This window comes from Neophocaena asiaeorientalis, unplaced genomic scaffold, assembly GCF_003031525.2.
Source record: "Neophocaena asiaeorientalis asiaeorientalis breed wild unplaced genomic scaffold, Neophocaena_asiaeorientalis_V1.1 scaffold295, whole genome shotgun sequence".
NCBI classification, from domain to species: Eukaryota; Metazoa; Chordata; class Mammalia; order Artiodactyla; family Phocoenidae; genus Neophocaena; species Neophocaena asiaeorientalis.
In genome coordinates, this window is record NW_020174718.1 from 561071 (window position 1) to 582781 (window position 21711).

A 21711-nucleotide genomic window follows, 5' to 3' on the forward strand; every position below is an offset into this window, starting at 1 on the left:
CAGCACCTAATAAAGGTAGGCCCCCAAACCCTTATATTGTTTATCACCTTGGTGTTGAGCCACTTAAAAATGGGACCAGGGGCTTCCCTGGTGGCACAGTGGTTGAGAGTCCGCCTGCCAATGCAGGGGACGCGGGTTCGTGCCCCGGTCCGGGAAGATCCCACATGCCATGGAGCTGCTGGGCCCGTGAGCCATGGCCGCTGAGCCTGCGCGTCCGGAGCCTGTGCTCCGCAACGGGAGAGGCCACAACAAGTGAGAGGCCACGTACTGCTTAAAAAAATAAAAAATAAAAAAAAAGGGACCAAATTGGAACAGGTTAGATTTTAAGCTTCTGATTGTGTGTTTCTGCTTGCTGTCCGTGATCTACAATTGTCCCCTTATATCCATATGGACTCCCTGGCTCTGCTGCCTCTCACTGCCAGGGGGACATGTTCTGTCCAGCCCAACCTGGCCTCTTGACCTGTGTACTGGGCCCAGGTGTTTCTCTGTCCAAGGGGCAAGAACCACGTTCTGCTGGCCCAGCACTCTGCCTGGCTTCTTCCTCATATTGTTTAGGTCTTTAAACTTCATATATAGCTTACATGACCATTTCCTGAAGTGCGGAGTACACCCTTAGTAATTTGGGGAGGAATGATTTCAGTAACTGATTTGTGAACTTGTCAAGTGTCATCTGTTAGCATTTATTCAGACCTTATCAAACTTTAGGCGGTTTCCTAAATACCTAAATAACACATGAATTATGCCTCATTTTGTTATGCATGCTTGAGGGTTAAGGCTGAGTCAACCAGATGTCTATTTTGTCATTTTTCCTCTATCCGCAATCTGACTTGGGGCTTGTCACACAATGCTGTGCTTATGAATCATCTGGAGTGCCAGTGAGACACAAGACTGCTGGCCCCTATCCCCAGAGATTCTGGGTCTGTAGGTCTGGGATGGGGCCCAAGAATTTGTATTTCTAACATGTCAGGTGATGCTAATGCTGCTGGTCTCATGGACCACACTTTGAGTAGCACTGGCCTAAATCACGGACGTACCATCTTGGGCTGACAGTTTATATCTGAACTTCAGCTTGACCATTATTGAGACTTCCCAGTATGAAGAACTTGTGATAAGCTAATCATTTGCTTGGTTCTCGTTGTTTTACCATTATATATATTTTCCAGTCTAGACAGGGTCCACTTTATTTCTGATGTTTCCTTTAATCCCTGAGTACCTGGAGATGCAGAGCCATTCTGTAGAATTTTATTGTCCTAGTTTTTACCCCGATGAATCATCTTTTAACAGACATGTGAACCTTCACCAAATACATTATGTCATCCTTCTGAGCTTTGCAGAGAGAAGAATTGATATGCCTTTAGGTCTGATGTGAAATGATGGCTTCACTGTGCCCATCCTGCAGCAACTCTGACTTGGGAGGGTTCCCAGAAGTGTGACCGAAAACCCTGTGTCTGGTGCTGAGTAAGGAAGGGTTGGCTTGTGACCCTATTACTGAAGCCTCCTACCTCCGTGCTTGTGGGAGCAGGTCTGTCTCCTCCCAGGCTGCCACATTCAAAAGTGGGATTTATTTTTAGAGAAGAAATCGTTAGTCATTAGACTCTCTCATGCTTCCTTTTTCCCTTTGGGTAAAATTTAAGAACCTGAGCTTTATAAGAAAAATTTCAGGCTATTAGGAGAAATGGTAAAATAATTATAGCCTTGGTACAATGAACCCATTTGCTTCTCTTCCACACAAAGGCAGACTTCTCAAAGGAGTTACCATTCTCAGTCCCTACATCTAAATCAACTTTATCTTTTATCTTTATTTGAGGATCCCCTGGCTCCTTTGATTTCCTGGCCCCTTCACCTAGGGTTTCAAAAACTAATTTTGTCATATATTGAACATTTGCTCTTTAAGCCCATTATAAAATCTCATAATGGAAGTTGGCTCTTAGCAAAATAGTCCTCTGGCTTAGGTATGTACACGTTTTCACTTAAGAACAGAAGGATTTAATAGATATAATCTATATAGAAGCAGAAATAACTGAAAACAAGATTTCTCTGATATCTTTAAGTTCAGAGTTTTCTTACAAGAACTTTTAACATGTTTCCATTGCCTTGGACTAAATAAGTGTCATGTGGATAGTTTTACTACCAGAAAAGCCATCAAAATAGCCAATTTTTGTCTTTAAGTTCTATCTGTAAATATATAGTTGAGAATGTCATCATTTTGAAGCATATCAAAAATTCATAATCACCTGGTGGCCAATAAGGCCCAGGATCCCCTGAGGGGGTCACTATACATTTAACTGCATCCCTCCCTCCCTCCCTCCCCACAGCTATAACATTTTATTTTTACAATTTAATCTGACTCAGTGAGACAGAGACGATCAATTTTAGGACAGCAGGAAGTAGGTTTTTTGCAAAGGGGTATCAGTAACCCAAAAGGAAGGGAGGGATTCTAATATACAGCAACTCAGAGTCCAAAGGGTTTCTGTGGTCTTGAGGCTAGAGAAAGGGCCACATCACATGAAGTAGCCAATTGCAGCTCCTCTGCTTTGCTGAAGTGATGGAGAAGGAGCAGTGAGAGGTTATAGGAGTCTCAGTCTTCTCTTCTACTTCAGACAATTGAGTGTGGCAAGTTAAGATAGCCACAGATTCTTTGACACACCTCTCACTGGAGAATGGTTCTGTGTCCTCTCCACTTCCACCTGAGTGGGCTTGGTGATGGCTCGAGCAGTAGCATGCAGTGAGATGTTGCTGTGCCAGTTTCTGGGCCTGAACCTTAAAAGACATGAAGCTTCTACTTCCTGTCTCTTGGAACACCCATTCTTGGAACCCAGCCTCTGGGTTCCTTCCTCTGTTCTGAGGAAGCCTAAGCATCTCTGTGGAAAAGCTCACATGGAGAGGACTGAGGCCAGGTTACTGCTGGCATCACCTTCAGCCATATGAATAAGCTGTGTTGGAGTTGGATCCCCCAGCTTCAGGAGACTGCCCAGCTGCCACTGTGTGGTACAGAGACAACCCTTCCTGCTACGTCCTTCCCACCTTGCAGATTCAGGAGCAAGATAAATGATTCTCGTTACTTTAAACTGCTGAGATTTGAAGTCATTCTTTATGCAGCAATAGATATGCAGGACAATTAGCATCTCCTTTTTCTACTCCTTCCCATTGCTTCCCAAGAGGCAATTGCTCTCATGCCAGAGCCTTTCAGACAGGGTCCTGCCAGAATTTCCAAAACCCAGAATGCCTATGGTTGTGTCTTCCCAGTTCTTTTCCCTGTCAGTGCTGTAGTCCAGAATGCTCTCTGTACCTTCCCTCAGCTCCTTCATCCATGCAACTTTGCCTTCTCTCCTTCAGAGCCCACTGATTAACCAAGTAATATGTTTGGGTTAAGAGCCAGAAGGAGCTGGAGACTTCCAACCTGCTTTTAGTCATCATGCCAACAGAAAGCTTTTCTCAAGGTTAAAAGCTGCTCAGTCTTCTATATCCTCACTTAGGTGACATAAATATGCCCTTAAGGGTGTACCTAAAATCTATGATACTGTTAAATTCTGAGTAGGTATTGGTGACAGTCAGCTAAGAGTAAAGCTTGGCCTGTCAGTGGCCACAGGATGGGACCCTCCCCCTGAAGAGTGGTAGGATGGTGAGGATACTCACCATTGAAAGAGGAAGGAGAAATATACTGAGAAGGAAACAGAAAATGGAGAGGGCATCAAAAAAACCACACTTAGGTGGTTTACCTTGACTAAGGGAGACTACTTCTGAGTCACTACTTGCCAGGCTGGAGCTGAAACATTACTATGATTAGTACTAGTACTCCTTGATGGCGTGGTAGGCCTTTCTTTGTGCCAGGTACTGTTCCAACATGCTGTTTGAATTAAGGTGGGTATTATTAGTATCCCTTACTTAGGCCTGAGGAAACTGAGGCATCAAGGGGAGAGGGCACTTGGCGAAGGTCACATGGCATGGCAGTGAGTAACCAAGTTGAGAACCAGGATTCAATCGCAGGGCGTCTGGCTCCATTATCTGTCACCGCTGACATCAGAACTCTAGGCACAGAAGCTTTGGTGAGCCCAGTTTGACTTCACAATACGCCTTTAGTCTTTGGCTCATGTCGTGCATCATGTCGCACAGGCTGAGAGATGCTTCATCTTTTTTATTTTAAACACATTTTAATCTCAGATATATCATAGGTGCCTTTGTAGGCTCCTTGAAGTCATTCTCAGAAGGTAGAGTAAAAATAAACGAATACACAAAGATAGGTTACAAAAGCAAATGAAAAAAAGATAATGGAGTAGCTCTGTGTAATAAGAATTAAGCCCAGTGGCCTTTATGGTGATGAACTAGGAAACTAGGTCACATCTGCATTAGACATGTATTCCTGAGTTTATAGACATTCTAATGATCCTTATCAACAGCGGCTTTAAAAAATATTAATTTTTGCTTTTTTAAAAAAAAGTAGGTATAGATTTTTTTTTTCTTTTTTTAGTCTACAGACATTTATTGGTTGCCCACAAAGAGCTGAATACATACTTGATGATAAATATTTTGCCAATAGGATAGCCTCCAGAGAACCACCTGCTTATATTGAAACCTTTCATTTGCATTAAACTGCATGCATAATTTAAGCTGACTCTAACACCTCAAAGAGGCTCAGAAAGGAATCCATCTTTTCTCAGTGGGCAGAAATAAGTAGGCTCTCTCTAACTGTAAAGAATATGACCCGTGCTTGCTTCAGCAGCACATATACTAAAATTGGAACAGTACAGAGAAGATTAGCATGGCCCCTCTGCAAGGATGACGCGTGAATTCGTGAAGCGTTCCATATTTTTGTATGTATATGTATAGCTGATTCACTTTGTTATACAGCAGAAACTAACACACCATTGTAAAGCAATTATACTCCAATAAAGATGTTAAAAAAAAAAAAGAGAATATGACCCATTTCAGAGAAAAGGGTATTTCTTTAAAGAATCCTATTTGTGTATCAAAAACAATGTGGTTACCTAATATAAGTGCAAAGACATTACAAATGCTGTTTAAAAATTCATGAGTCTAGTGTTTAATATATTCAGAATAAAGTCAGAGGGTTTTTTTTTTTTTTTTTTTGCCATACGCGGGCCTCTCACTGTTGCGGCCTCTCCCGCCGCGGAGCACAGGCTCCTGACGCGGAGGCTCAGCGGCCACGGCTCAGGGGCCCAGCCGCTCCGCGGCATGTGGGATCCCCCCGGACCAGGGCACGAACCCGTGTCCCCTGCACCGGCAGGCGGACCCTCAACCACTGTGCCACCAGGGAAGCCCAGTCAGAGGGTTTTTACAGGAAGACAAAACAAATGTCCTGTATCCTCGTCACTCTGCTTTTTTCCAGTGTTTCATATTGGCTGTGTAAACAATCAATACTGAATAGTAAAGAGGTGTTGCTGAACAGGTAATGAGTTTGAATTAGATAAACTTGGCCTGGGCAGACTGAACGTACCGGTGGGGCATATGATTCTTAATCTGATAACTACTAATTTGAAGTCAATAGCTTTAAGATACTGAAGGAAAAAGAGAAACCGCCTTTCTGAGGAGGACAGACAGCAGGGAAAAGCAGTGTGACCACCGTGGGATATGTACATTTTTCTCTGTCTTTTGAAGTGTTGAAAAAAATATTTCCCTCCATTTATTGGGATAAATTGTTTTCTGTAAAGCTTTTTATATCTTAATTAAGTTTTTAACTTTAACTTTATTATTATTTATTGATTTTTGGGGGGGTGCCATGCCCTGTGGCCTGTGGGATCTTAGTTCCCCGACCAGGGGTTGAACCTGGGACCTTGGCAGTGAGAGCACAGAATCCTAACCACTGGACCACCAGGAAATTCCCTAAATTTAATTTGAAATAAATTTTAAAATTTAGAAGCATAAAAATATTTTAAAATGACTAGCTCTCATAAAGATAGTTGCAATTCTGTTAAAAATAAACATGGGTTACCTGGGCCATGATTATTAATTTGCTAAGTAGATACATACATATGCTTTTATTTTGGGTTCCATCAGCATCTTAGTTCAATTTAGGGGAAAGCGGGTAAGCACAGAGAAGCAGAATAAGGTAGATCAGAGCCAGACGTCAGAAGATCTGGGTTTATGACCCAGTTTTGCAGCTCTCTTTACTAGCTGTGACCATAGTCAAAGTCTGTTTATGCCTCAGTTTCTCATGGTGTAAAATGTAGATAATGAGACCTATTTCTCTGTGTCAGAAAGTTATCTTGATGAGTAAATGAGAAATTGGTGGGATAATGTTTGCAAATAGAAAATTGGTATACATAAGCAGACACTATTAATTTCTTATAAACAGAAAATTCATTTAAAATATTTATGATGTTACTGCTATATATAGGGCAATAATCTAGGTCTTATGAAGATTAAAAAAAATAAATCAGATATGGTTTCTATAGTTCATTCCAAAAGCTTATAGTAACACAGGATCAACAAACTTGCTATGAGGAGCCAAGTGGGAAACACATAAGGGTTTGGGGGCCAGATTGTCTCTATTGCAATTACTCAACTCTGCCATTATAGGGCAAAAGCAGCCATAGACAATATGTAAAATAGTGAACATGGCTCTGTTACAATAAAACTTTATTTACAAAAACATGCAGTGGGCCAGATTTTGTCCACGAGCTGTGGTTTACTGACACTGGGTCTAATCAGAGAGAATATGTGCACGTAACACTATAATATGCGGGCAGAGCACTAGGTGTTACAAACGAAATAGATGAAGAGTGAAGGGCATCATCTAGGTGAGATAAGAAAGTCTTCCAGGAGATTATAAATTTGAGTGAGGCCTTGAAGGATGTGGTCATATTTGGATTTGTAAGCTGGAGGAAGACATTCCCAGCAGAAAAGATAGCATAAGAAAAGGTATAAAGTGGAAACATGAAGGAAGTATTTAAAGAAGAATGAGCAATTTGTTTGGCAAATTTGTAGTCGTAGCGTGAGAAGAATTCACTAGAGTGGATGTAAGAATGGAAAAACATATATAATCATTTAAGCATAAGCTGTATTATTTCTGACCTCACCCCACCCCCTTGATGAATACTAAGCTGTAGTTGTTGGGAAAGGATTTCTTCTAATTTTGGTTAGTCAGAATACTCCTACATGTTTCTATGTTGCAGAGTCATTTTAGGTATTTCTAAGGATATACTGCAACTTGTAATTATTCCCAAGAATGGTTTGTCTGTCTTCGTGGTTCCATACACATTCTTCATCAGTCAACAAAGAATTGCACATAGGTTGGCCACTATGAGGACAGAACCATGAGGAGTGTCTGATTCAGAACAGGGAGTAATTCTCTAGAGCTACACTGTCCAACATGGTAGCCTCATGTGGTTATTTAAATTTCAATAAAATTAAAAATTCAGTCATACTAGCCCCATTTTGAGTGTGCAGTACCCACCTGTGTCTAGTGGCCACTGTACTGCACAGTGCAGATGTAGAACATTTCCACCATTGCAGAAAGTTCTGTTGGACCATGCTGCTCTTAAGAGACAAGAAACCAGCAACCATTATACATTGATTTAGAGTCCTGGGGCTGGAGATTTGGGTGACAGTTATGATATTTAGCAACTGGCTCCATTAACAAATGCATCCCTTTCTAAGTATTAGTTTTGTCACTTGTGATATGGGGTAATAATAGTACTTACAGGTGGTGATAAGATAAAATGATGCACAGCTCTTTGGAAGCTGTAAAATACTACATAAACATATGACATTGCTGTTATTTCAGTGATACCATCTCTGTGCCTTCAGGCAATTTCCGTTATTTTCCTTTTTTGCTTCCATGTACAAAATCATGTCATTTGCGAATAGAGATAGTTTTGCTTTTTCCTTTCCATTCTGGATGCCTTTTATTTCATTTTCCTGCCTAATTGCTCTGACGTGAATCTCCAATACAGTGTTGAATAGAAAATGGTTAGAGCAATCACTAATCATTAGAGAAATGCAAATCAAAACCACAGTGAGGTATCACCTCATACGGTCAGAATGGCCATCATCCAAAAATCTACAAACATTTAAGGCTGGAGAGGGTGTGGAGAAAAGGGAGCCCTCCTGCACTGTTGGTGGGAATGTAAATTGATACAGCCACTATGGAGAACAGTATGCAGGTTCCTTAAAAAACTAAAAATAGAACTACCATATGACCCAGCAAGTGCACTACTGGGTATATACCCTGAGAAAACCATAATCCAAAAAGACACATGTTCCACAATGTTCATTGCAGCACTGTTTACAAGAGCCAGGACATGGAAGCAACCTAAGTGTCCATCAACAGATGAATGGATAAAGAAGATGTGCCATGTATATACAATGGAATATTACTCAGCCATAAAAAGGAACGAAATTGAGTTATTTATAGTGAGGTGGATGGACCTAGAGGCTGTCATACAGAGTGAAGTAAGTCAGAAAAAGAAAAGAAAATAAAAATAAAAGTAAAGAAAATGGTTAGAACAGTCATTCATGTCTAGTCTCTGATCTTAAGGGGAAGGTTTTCAGTCTTTCGCCATTAAGTATGATGTTATCTGTAGGTTATTTGCTGGTGCCCTTTATCAGGTTAAGGAAGTTCCCTTCTTTTTTTTTTTATTTTTATTGGAGTATAGTTGATTTACAATGTTGTGTTTGTTTCAGGTATACAGCAAAGTGAATCAGTTATACATATACATATATCCACTTTTTAAAAAAATTCTTTTCCTACATAGGCCATTCAGAGTATTGAGTAAACTTCCTTGTGCTATACAGCAGGTTCTTATTAGTTATCTATTTCATATATCGTAGTGTGTATATGTCAGTCCCAATCTCCCAATTTATCCCTCCCCACCCTTATCCCCTGGTAGCCATAAGTTTGTTTTCTATATCCGTGACTCTACTTCTGTTTTGTAAATAAGTTCATTTGTATCCTTTTTTTGGGGAAGTTCCCTTCTTTTCTAAGTCTCTTGATTTTGTTTTGTTTTTTATCATGAAAATGTGTTGGTCCCTCCTCCCTTGTCTCATTCAATTTGCTTATCACCTTTTCTTTGCTCCTTCACTTATTATTCTTTTCTGTCTTAGCTCTTTATAGGTATGGAAACCAACTATGTGAGGCTGTACGTAGCATCCCCCAAAGAATTTCCTTTCCAGGAAGGTCAGACAAGAGTACATGGATGCATTAGACAAACCCCTGGCACCTACATTAAGGCTACTGCTAAAAAATCAATGCCGAGTTCATGTTCTACCACAGTGGGAAATGTTATTTCTTGGCAGAAGAACTGTATACCATTAATGTTTACTATTTATTTATTTTGCCACGCCATGCAGCATGCGGGATCTTAGTTCCCCAACAAGGGATCGAACCTGTGCCCCCTGCAGTGGAAGCGTGGAGCCTTAACCACTGGACTACCAGGGAAGTCCCACAAGTTATTTTTTTGAGATGGGGAATAGTGGAGTTTATTTATTGATGTGGTAGTCTGCTATGGGGGAGAAGAGGACAGGAGAGTGAGAGAAAAAAATAAAGATATGATGAAGCATCAGAAAGGAAGTTGGGGAGACTATATGAGCAAAGACAAGGACGTGGAAATAATCGTGGAATGTTCAAGAGCTAGTGAGTGATGAGACTGACCTGATGTATATGAGAACAGGTGTTTTTGTAACATAAGTAGGTAGCATGTGAGTCCTAGAGGTCCTCTATAAAACTTCAATTTGTGGACAGATCTAATTTCAGATCTGGAATCCCATGGAAACAGTGGTTTCCTGGTTGAGAGGGAGTCATTAAACAGTCTGTAGGATTCTAAGGAAATTATCTCTTAATAGAACAAAAAAATAACTTGCCAGTTCTTTTTTTAAAATTTTTTTATTGAAGTATAGTTAACTCAATGTTGTGTTAGTTTCAAGCGTACAGCAGTGATTCAGTTTTATATATATATACATATATTCTTTTTCAGATTCTTTCCCATTACGTGCCATCACAAGATACTGAGTATAGTTCCCTATGCTCAAGGAATCTTTAAATTTTTTTAATTTATATATTTATTTATTTTTGGCCATGCCACACGGCATGCAGGAGCCTAGTTCCCTGACCAGGGATTGAAGCCATGCCCCCTGCAATGGAAGCGTGGAGCCCTAACCACTGGACTGCCAGGGAATTCCCTGCTAGCTCATTATAATCACAAATTTAGCAGTGTATTTCAGTGTTTCAAAGCCCTTTTCTTCAGGAAAGGTGAACATGTCTTATTGTTGTCATCTTCCATTTTATCCCCAGCCTTCCCTTATTTTCTGCATATTAGATTTTATAGTCTCCCAAAGATCTCACCACTGTGGGGTACATGGTAAGCATCAACTCCAGGGCCCTTATGTGTTATATTCCTTTTTATCCAGCTCAGTATCAAACTTCCTTTGTTTTAGTTGCAGTGCCAATTTGCTGACTCACTTAATTTACTTGACCAGAGTATTTTCTCCGGCTCCGATGATGTCAGTCCCATCCTCTTAACTCCTGCATCCGTGGAAGGCTAGGATCAGCTTCTTCATTGTCCATCTCCCCTTTCCGAGACACTGACCACTTTTACAGTTTCCTCTGCCTTCTGGGAATCAGCCGTCACCTAGCTTCCTCTTGATTCCAAAGAGACCTGACAAATGTATTTACACTAAGTTATGAGGAGCTTCATATGTTATCTCTCCCCAGAGTGCAAACATTTAAAAATGGGATGGCAAAGAGTGGTGTGGTGGGCAGCTTCTGACATGGCCCCCGGTGAGCTCTGCCTCCGGTGTGGAGGAGGGAATTGTGATTCCCTCACTGTGTGATTCCCTCCCCTTGAGTGTGGGTCTAACTTAGTGACTTGCTGCTGTTTCCAGTTAAGGGCTTGTGTGCCCACGGCACAGAAAGGCAAACTCTGACAGCTGGTGTTTGCAGCAAAGTAAGAGTTATGTAGCAACAGATAATTAATACAAGTGGACAGTACATACTCCAAAGTAATGACTTCCAAATGGTGAGCATCCAGATGTGCAGAAACAAGAAGGGCAATATTTTGGAGCAGAGGCTGTCCCTGGCTCAGCTCCATGGAGACAATTGCCCACTCTTAAACATAAGGTCATCGTTACTGGTAGCAGCTAAGAACCTTACAATCCATAAAATCAACTCTTCAGGATTTGTTTTGCTCAATTTACAATTACCTGACGTATGTGAACCTCACATAGGCCAATTTCTGAGGTTATTAGGTTTTTTCTCCTTTTTGATTTGACCCAGATAAGTTGTCATTGACCTGCACCACGTTTGTACTCATGCAGTTCTGCAACTTGTCAGAATTATTTCAACTGCTTCTCTCTAGCTGTCAGCAGCATCCCCTAGCTTGGCACTATTAGGAAAATATTGTGTGAGTATACTCTTTAAGCCCATTACCTAAATCACAAAGGAAGCATCCTGGTGTAGGAGAATGAATCCTTTTGGAACTGACTTAATACGGATCACGTATTAGTACTTCTTTGAAAATGATTCTCAAATCAGATATGTTATTTAAAGTATATTTTCCTAGTTTTTTTGAGAAGCATGGAATGTGCTTATCAAAAGTCTTGCTAGATCCAGATCTCATTTCTCTCCTCCGTGTCCCCCAAGCCAAGCATGGAAAGGTGTCTGCTCAGGTTCCCCCACCTTCATCCAGGGGACGCCAGACTCAGATTTGCCAGCGTGAGTCCTGGCCGTCAGCAATGCAGCTGTGCAGACAGTAAGCAGCGACAGGAAACGGTTGGGGGCGGCCAGGGCGAGGGAGCTTCTTATGGTCTGTCATTCTGTCTCTGGTTAAACAAGAGAGGGGACAACTGCTGCCCATGAAGGACCACGCTGCTGTCCCTCTCACCTGTGGTATTTGTCCTTCTATTCTATGAGTAGTAAATGACCTGTCTTTATACCATTGAGATTTTACAATGCCAAGTGGATGCTACCTGACTTATAGTTACAAGTTATTTTTAATGCTGCATTCCAGTTGTTTTGTGAGCCTGGAAGCTCACTTCTGCAAACTCAAACCTTTGACAAGGTCTGACTTGCATGATACAATATAGGCATCCCTGTCTGCTCGGTGCCTATTTTGCAGAGAATTAAGCCAGATATTGTGGAAAGAAAGAAAGAAAGCAAAAGATAGTATCCTTCCATCAGAGTTTTCAGTACTTGGAAGAGGAAATAACAGAATTTTAAAAGTCTATGGATACAAAAAAAAAAAAGAGAAATATATACATACTTGATTGTCTGTGTGTGTGTGTGTGTTGTGTGGGTGTGGGTGTGTGCGCATGTTTGAGGAATTCTAGAGATAGCTGTGCCAGAATGGCTGCTGAGAATATACAGCATTAAGTGCCCTGTGAGTTTATCGAGTGTAAGTTTCTGTGGGAGCAATAACCGTACAAGTGCCGAAGGCTGCGACAGAGAAATGGGATAAAGGATGTGAAGGTGCAGTTGTGATGATTAAATTGCAAATCTCCCTCTATTTTCCAATAAATAACAGTATAAAGTAACATTCTAGACGGTAAAGGACAAACAACGTTAGCTTAATTGAGGGTTCTGTGGTCGGACCCCAAGATACGTAAGGAAGGGCAAGAGTACGTGAGTTTTCTTTGCTGCATTTCTGTAACTGGCAGCAACACTATGCTGGATTTTGAAAAAAGCAGAAAAAATCTTGGCTTCTTATTTTAATTCCAAGAGTGAGTTCAGACAAAGGGATTGATCTTTATGTAGACTAGCTTTGGAAAGGTCGTCATCTCCAAGTTCAGGGATTTAAAAAATACGCTCCTCCCCCACCCATGTTATAGTTCATTTCAGAGTAAACTTTTTTATTTTTTGGCCACACGGCATGGCGCGGCATGTGGGATCTTGACCAGGGATCGAACCTGTGCCCCCGGCAAGTGCCCCCTGCCCTGGAAGCGCAAAGTCTTAACCTCTGGAGTGCCAGGGAAGTCCCCACTTCATAGTAAATTTTAAAAGCCTAAGGTTCCAGTTTTGACTGTTTGGCCATTTCCCCCGTGTGAAGGTAGCAAGGAGAGAGCACAGTACCCCGTCACCTAGTTAATTCCTATTTATTTCTCAGGTTTCACTTAATAGGTTTTTCCCGATGATCTCATGTTCTGTACACTAGATCACACTGCCTCTTTGTATGCTCTCATAGCAACTTGACCTTTTTCATTTTGCCATTTATCTGAAGCTTGTGATTGTATATTTTTGTAATTATTTCTTTTGTCTATCACCAGATAGCTGAATTTATTGCTCTCCCCTTTTTAAAGCTGAGGTATAACTGGCATATAACATTGTATAATTTTAAGGTGTACAGTGCGTTGATTTGATACGTTTATATATTGCAATGTGGTTACCACCATAGCCTTAGGTAACTTTTCCATCGTGTCACATAATTATCATTTCTTTTTTGTGGTGAGAACATTTAAGATGTAGTCTCAGAGCAACTTTGAAATGTATAGTACAGTGTTGTCTATAATCACCATGCTGTACATTAGACCCCCCGGAACGTACTCATCTCCTAACTGCAAGTTTGTGCTCTTTGACCAGCATCTCCCCCCTTTCCCGCACTCCCCAGCCCCTGGTAACCACCATTCTCATCTCTGTTTCTATGAGATCAGCTTTTTTAGATTCCACACATAAGTGAGATCATAAAGCATTTTCTTTCTCTGTCTCATTTATCTCACTTAGCATAATGCCCTCAAGGTCCATCCATGTTGTTGCAAATGGCAGGATTTCCTTCTTTCTCGTGGCTGAGTAGTATTCCATTGTTTATATATACCGCAATTTCTTTATTCATGCATTAATGGATGCTTAGGTTGTTTCCGTATCTTGGCTACTGTGAAAAATGCTGCAAAGAACATGGGAGTGCAGCTATCTCTTAGATGTCCTGTTTTTGTTTCCTTTGGCTATATACCCAAAAGTGGAACTGCTGGGTCATATGGTGGTTCTATTTTTAATTTTTGAGGAACCTCCGTACTGTTCTCCATAGTGGCTGCACCAGTTTACACTCCCACCAACAGTGCAAGAGGGTTCCCTTTTCTCCACACCCTCTCCAGCACTTGTCATCTTTTGTCTTTCTGATGATGGCCATTCTGACAGATGTGAGGTCATATCTCATTGTGGTTTTGATTTGTATTTCCCTGATGATTAGTCATACTGAGCACCTTTTCATGTATCCGTTGGCCATTTGTATGTCTTCTTTGGGAAAATATCTATTCAGTTCCTCTGCCCATTTTTAAATTGGGTTGTTTGTGGCTTTCCTATTGAGTTGTATGAGTTCTTTATATTTTGGATATTAAACCCTTATCAGATATATGTTTTGCATATATTTTCTCCCATTCCATAGGTTGCCTTTTCAATTTGTTGATTGCTTGTTTTGCTGTGCAGCAGCTTGTTAGTTTGATGTATTCTCATTTGTTGATTTTTTCCTTGTGTTATTGCTCCTTTATTCTATGTAAAATAACTCTATTCTGTTTGGGGTAGGAAGTTTCCTATCTAACATATACATTTCCTAGACTCCTATGCATTTATAACTGGTCATGTGATTATAGCTGGTCATGTGAACAGATGATTAAGATATAGGTAAAGTCATACAATGAGGCTTCAGGCATGTTCTTTAAAATGGCAACAGACACAGCTGACTTGCGTGGCTTTTGCCTGTCATATTCCCTCTTTTCCTGCTTAGGGCACAGTTACAATATTGGAAGAGAAGCAGCCACTTTGCAACCATAAGGCAACAAGCATTAAATGAAAGCCACGTGCTATGCTGAGTCTGAGCAAAAAGACAGATGCCGCATAGAGTCCCCAGTGACATCACACAGCGACCATACTCCTTGGGACTTTAGCGCAAGAAAAATAACCACTTTGCTGATGTTCATTGCCTTTGTTTTTGTTTTTTTGCTGTTTCTCTTGCAGTAGTATAGAAGATAAGCAAAGAAGGAATGCTACTGACTACCTAGAGAAGAGAGATGAGTTCCATTAGACTGCGGTGTGATGTGAGGGAAAGTTCTACCCCTTCCTGGGAACTTGTGATTGAAGAAGTCAGTAGAAGACAGTTGAGGGTGAGGCCAAGACCCCAGTGGAGTGAAAAGAGAAAAGTGTTCATTGAATGAGTTAAGTCACAGGAAATGGAAGGGAAATTGTAAGGGTCTGTGAGATGCTGATGTGCCGGTTATTAAGTGTGGCTGAGCTGGAGGAGAGGCTCCCTGTGCTTAGTATACTTACTGTGGTGCATTGAGCACACCAGAGTGCGTTAAATGCGGAGTGAATTGATTTCACCTCACTATCCTTTGCCATCTTTTTAGCAAAATAATGACTAATGCAACCCTGCAAATGTGTTTCTCCGGAAAAAGTTTTAGGGAAGGGAGATTTGTTTTACCAAATCCCTTTCATCTATGTTATAGATTACTTAGTATACTTATTTGAACTTGAGAACTATACTTTTGGCCATTAGTCAAAGGCATGCTCGCCTAAAGAGAACAATTATATTCAGCACTATCCTTACACGATCAGCTACTTAGGCCGATTTTTTTCTCCTTCTAAATGTATCGAGTACAGGACCAGAACAATGGAAAACCCTACTTTTGGAAGGTGAGGAGGTATCTACAGGCCAAAGCACAGTCCACGTTAAGCAGCTCACAACGTGTCTCTCTCTCTGCTCCGCGCCCTGCATTCCTTCCTCCGGAAGGATCTTCCTAAATGATTCCAGAGTGGGCCTCAGATCTGTCCACACTAGGGAAAGGCCCAGCCTTCTCATGAAGCAGGCCAAAGCCTCTCACTGGAGGCAAACTCCGGTCTCAGTTCTCCAGGCCTTGCGTCTGACCTCCTGAGTTTTGCACAGTTCCTCTATTTTCTCCGTTCGCTAGGCTATTGTTCGCCTTAGAATAGTGCTTGCCCCATATAGCAGTACTATTTATATCCTCCTGCTTCTCGCTGATGACCTAGCTTTGGAATCCTTACTTGCCGTGATCTTGGGTAATTCTGTACACTTCCTCACTGGCTTGCCTTGTGGCTTCTGGTCCATTTCCTGCTCTGACCTCTGGTACTCACTCAGTCAATAACGGATACCCTGTCTCTGCTTCTCTGGTTCCTAGGCCGGCCCCTTGCAAGTTGTTGAGTTCTTTTTCAGGGTTAAATGCCAAGAAGCAGAAAGAGATGGACTGTTAGGCAGGAAGTTCATATGAACACATAACCTTCCCCTATCTCAGCCATATGGGAGAAGCTAGACTTCCTGCCAGTGACTGTGTTCATAGCATCCCTTTCTCAGTCAGTCAAGAACTGGTTAATCCCTGGAATCTGATTTTATGGGCAGTCTTCATTTCGGATGTCCACATTTCAAGCCCTTAGCAATCAATGCCTTTTCTTTTTTTTTCTTTTAACACTTATCTCAAAAGAACATCAAACTCAGCCCTCATAGAAGAGCTCATTCAGGCCGAATAAATGGTCAAGGAAGGGTCAAGGGTCTGTTGTCCAAAAAAAGGGGAAAGGTTTACGGTACAAAACTATTACTTTCTCTTTTATGTTTTTAAAAATATTTTTAATTAAGACTATTTTTTAAGAGCAATTTTGGGTTCACAGCAAAACTGAAAGGAAAATACAGAAATCTCCCATATACCCACTGCCGCCACACATGCATCGCCTCCCCCACTATCAGCATCCCCACCAGAGGGCTACATTTGCTACAAATGATGAACCTGCATCCATATATCATCATCACCCAAAGTCCATAGTTTACGTTATAGTTCACTCTTGATATTGTACAGTCTGTAGATTTGGACAAATGTATAATGACATGTATCCCTCATTATATCATACATTATATTTTATACTACCCTAAAATCCTCTCTCCTCTGCCTATTCATTCCTTCCTCCCCTCCTAACCCCTGGCAACCACTGATCTTTTTACTCTCTCCATAGTTGTGCCTTTTCCGTAATGTCACATGGTTGGAATCATACAGTATGTAGCCTCTTCAGACTGCCTTCTTTCACTTAGTGATACACATTTAAGGTTCCTCCATGTCTTTTCATGGCTTCATAGTTAATTCCTTTTTAGCACTGAATAATATTCCATTGTCTGGACGTCCCACAGTTTATTTATCCATTCACCTACTAAAGGACATCTTGGTGGATTCCAAGTTTTGGCAATGATGAATAAAGCTGATATAAACATCCATGTGCAGGTTTTGTGTAGAATAAGTTTTCAACTCTTTTGGATAAGTACCAAGGAGCGTGTTTATTAGATCATATGGCAAGAGTGTGTTTAGTTTCATAAGGAATGGCCAAAGTGTCTTCCAAGGTGGCTGTACTGTTTACATTCTCACCAGCAATGAAGGAGAGTTTCTATTACTCCACATCCTTGCCAGCATTTTGTGTGGTCACTGTTCCAGATTTTGGCCATTCTAATAGGTATGTAGTGTTCTATATGTTTTTGTTTTGCTTTGTTTTGTAATTTATTTCCTATTGACAATGCTTTTATTGTTACTTGGGAATAGAAACTAAGGATTATGTGGTTCTCTATTACTAGTTCAAATTAAAATCTGCAGGACCTAATCCTCTCTCAAATGTTTAAATGAAAAAAAAACCAACAATGAATCAATACATTTAAAGTACTTTGGGAAGTATGTGGTGCAGTATAAGCGCTGTGTGGTCGTTTGCTGTTACTTTAACTAAAAATCCATCTGCACTCATGAAAACTGCTGGCAGCATGTATGTCACGAGCCCATTTGGTAGCACAGGGAACTTGCCGAGTTGAACTTTTGTTGGTAGGTAGGCCCCCCACTCATTCCTTGGTAAAAAACATACATTGAAGATTTTCAACACTGAGATTTCTCTCAGAAATGGACCTGAAGATGAAATACTTGTGGATTCACTCAGCACCTTCTCTTCACCCTTAACCGGGAGCAGCTCACTCCTGGGTCATTGTGTGTTGTTAAATCACCATGGAGCTGGGCTGGGACACAGCACACCAGGCCTTCTCACCAATGCTCAAGACATCATTAGCACCGTCATGTCTCTGAAAGCCCGGATCTATTTGTCTCCTTGGTCATGTCCCTTAGGACACAGGCTCTGTCCTGTGCCGATGCCTTTAATTACAGCATTCTTCATAGTTTTTCCCAGGTCAAGCAAGAGTCAGGCACCAACAGTATATTTCTTCTTCTATCAGTTCAGTTTTGGCTTTCAGTAGATTATTCAGATCAAACTCCCTTTAAGAGCAAATCAGAGTCAAGAGCCCTTGGGCTCTGTGTGCAGCTGGCTGGACCGCTGTGCTTCCCCCATCTTATTCCTTCCCCACCCACACTCACGGCCTGGATGCCGCTATCTCTGTGCCTTGAAACCATCAGATCAAATCTCATCTTGTCCTTTATCCTGTTTGAACTGGGATTCACAAAGAGAAGTTCAGACTCCCCAAGTCATCCTTCATTTCCTGGCCTCTCATCCCCATACTCACCACATGTCACAAGTCACCTTATTAGTTAGCATGTCCCTGCTCACAGGATTTTTAATTTCCGACCCCTCCCCGCCCCGTGCTCATCTGCTTTATTTTTCGAAATTACCACTGCTTATAATTTCTTTCATTGTTTATTATCTGTCTCTTCCCACTCGAATATAACCTTCATGAAGGCAGAGACTCTGTCTTGTTCGCCATGTCTTCCTAGTGCCAAGAATAGCGCCTGGCACATGGCAAGAACATGAAAGACCATTGTTAAATGGTGCTCTACCAGTAATGGGCACGTGGTGCTTGGGAAAAGATTCTTAGGACTTTCCGTTCCTGAATCCAGCTTCAGGAATTCTACTCCATTCCTCCTTCGCAGCATCAACTCCCTTTAGATTTCTGTTCAGGTTCTCTGAGCTTAGTTTACCTCCCCCACCCTAGTCATAACTACCATGATCATCTTCTTTAGGCTCCTGTGTCAGCCTGTCTTTTTTTAGTTAAGCAGTTGCTGAAGCGATGCCCTCTCTTTTTTGTCCTTTATGCTTTTTTTGGGAGAGCAGTGGTGGAAAGGGTAGGGCAGGAACACTGCTTTCTTTTGAAAGTCATGTAACTACAGTCAAGCCACGAAGTTTGGCTGGCTTCTGAAGATCTTTTCTCTAGTTTCTTTGTACTAAGACAGATAGCTCTGAATACCATTTGGCAGTATTCCCTGCCATTTTCTTTTCCCTTCCATTTTCATTTCTTTTATCTGTAATCTACATTCTAGCCAAGCTCTGAAAGATTATCTTTTTTCAGCCCTCACTGTGAAGGTTGAATTATAGCTATGATTTATTTATTGACTATTACATTCATCAATATATGCATATATGTGTGTTTGCATGTGCGAATGTGTGTATGTGTACATATACACATACACACACACACGTGCACATATATACATCATTTTACAGATGAGAAAACTGAGATTCAGAGAGGTAAAATAGCTTCTCCAAGATTACTCAGATGGTGAAGTCCAACTTCTCAACAGTAGAGTTTACCATTCCTTACCTCTCATTTTCTCTTTAGTCCATTTTAACCTACTCCATTCAAAACTACTCTTAAGGGCTTCCCTGGTGGCGCAGTGGTTGAGAGTCCGCCTGCCGACGCAGGGGACATGGGTTCGTGCCCCGGTCCGGGAAGATCCCACATGCCACGGAGCGGCTGGGCCCGTGAGCCGTGGCCACTGAGCCTGCGCGTCCGGAGCCTGTGCTCTGCAACGGGAGAGGCCACAACAGTGAGAGGCCCATGTACCGCAAAAAAAAAAACAACAAAAAAACACTACTCTTAAAAGGTTGCCAAATCTTGTTGATTTTTGTTAATTTAAAATTTTCTCTATGAAATATTTCAAATATATAGACAAAAAGAGAAAATTATACCAGTAGTGCTCATATATTATCCTACATTTGCTTCAAACTTTTAAAAGAAATAATCCATTACAGCTAAGGTGATGTCTATTTTATACTTTTCCCTGGTCACATTCCCCCTACTCCCTCCCCAGATGTCACTGCTTTCAGGACTTAAAAAAAATAATTCCTATGCTTGCTTTTACATTATTCCTAAATACAAATGGATCTACAGAAGTATATATACTTAGTTTTAGATTTTTAAAAAAACTTTTAAATAACCGTCTTTGTAACAATTGCTTTTTTTTTTAGCTCAACATTAGGCTTTGGGGATTTTTCCATGTTGATTAGAGTGTCTCTCTTTTTCATTCATTTTAATTGCTCAGAGAATTCCATTGCATGAATATACCACACTTTATTTACCTCGTCTCCTGTTGATATATAATTAGGTCATTTCTATATTTTGGTTTTTAAAACTATAATGTCACTCTTCTGTCTTCTTCTTATGCCACGTCTCAGCAACATTTTCCATAGTGAACCATTCTTTATTCTTCTACACTTTTCTCTCTTGGTTCTGCAACACCCAGCGTCTTTGGTTTTAATTGTCGTCTGGTCACTCCTTCTGAGTTTTCTTTCCCTTCCTGCCTTCTTCTATTTAACCTAAAATTTTGGGAGTTCGCCAGAACTTGGTATCAAGCCATTTCGCCTTGTCTCTCCATCCCACTTTCTTCCTAGATGGTCTCATCTATCCCTATGACTTTAAATATAGACTGACAATACGGTAAGTGCCATCCCTTGCCCACATCTCTGAGCTCCAGACTCATGAATCATGACAATTACCTACTTGACACGTCTTCTTGGATGTCTCAAAGGCCACTCGAGTTCAAACTTAAGACATCTTAGGAAGAAAAAGGAACTCTTTGTTTTTCTGTCTGTACCTGTGGTAGAGAGTTTCTAATATGGATCCCAACGATTCTGCCTCCTGATATGCACATCTTTGTGTAATCTCCTCCCCTTGAGTGTGGGCTGCAACTAATGACTTGCTTCTAATCAGTAGAGCAAAAGTGATGGTATGTCAGTCACTTCTAACATTAGGTTACACAAGACTGACTTCCATCTGCCTTGCATTTTCTCTGGCTCTCCTGGCTTCCTCACTCTGTGTTGCTGTGCTGTGATGGCTGTAGTGGCCCGCATGACTGAGAGTGGTCTCTGGCCAATAACCACTGAAGAACTGCATTCTACCAACAGTTACACGAGTGTGAACTTGGGGGTTATTCCTGCCACAGCTGAGCCTTGTGATGGCTGCAGCCACTGCCAACATTTTGATTGCTTGATTGTATTCTTGTGAGAGACCCCAGAGAGGGTGGATCCAGCTAAGCTGCACTGGGATGCCTGGCCCACAGAAACAATGAGATAATAAGTGTTTGTTGTTTTTAAGCTGCTAAGTTTTGTAGTACTTTGTTATACAGTGGTAGACAACTCATACAAATCCTGTTCACGTCCCAGTGGCCCCTATATCAATAAACCATCCCCTTGGTAACTCAGGTTATAAACTAGTCTACCTAGACCCATTCTTCTTCGTCATCCTCTATAACAACCCATTCATTAGTCCTGTAGCTTCTGTCTTCAAAATATAACATAAATATCTCTACTTCTCTCTCTGTCGACATATACTTAGGCCAAGCCCTCTTCATCTCTTGCCTTGAGGGAGAAAGAAGAGCTCTTTGAATGTGCCCCTTAGGGGATGTTAAGGTCTTTTATCTTCCTACCTTTTTTGTCTTATTATTTATTTGCCTATTTAATAGATTTTGATCACTGAGGTCCTTTTTTATGTACTGGTGATGGTGATAAAAATTTTAAATCATCCCTGAGTCCTGGAGTTTGCAGTAAAATAAAGGAGACAAATAGTCATCAAA

General features: G+C 41.1%; 1 non-coding gene across 1 annotated transcript; it reads left to right on the top strand.

Moving 5' to 3' along the window:
* Positions 1-4704: 4704 nt before the first annotated feature.
* On the top strand, positions 4705-4811 carry LOC112409748 (U6 spliceosomal RNA). The gene has a single exon (XR_003005226.1). It is a non-coding gene; the product is annotated as a U6 spliceosomal RNA (small nuclear RNA).
* The last annotated feature ends 16900 nt before the right edge of the window (positions 4812-21711 follow it).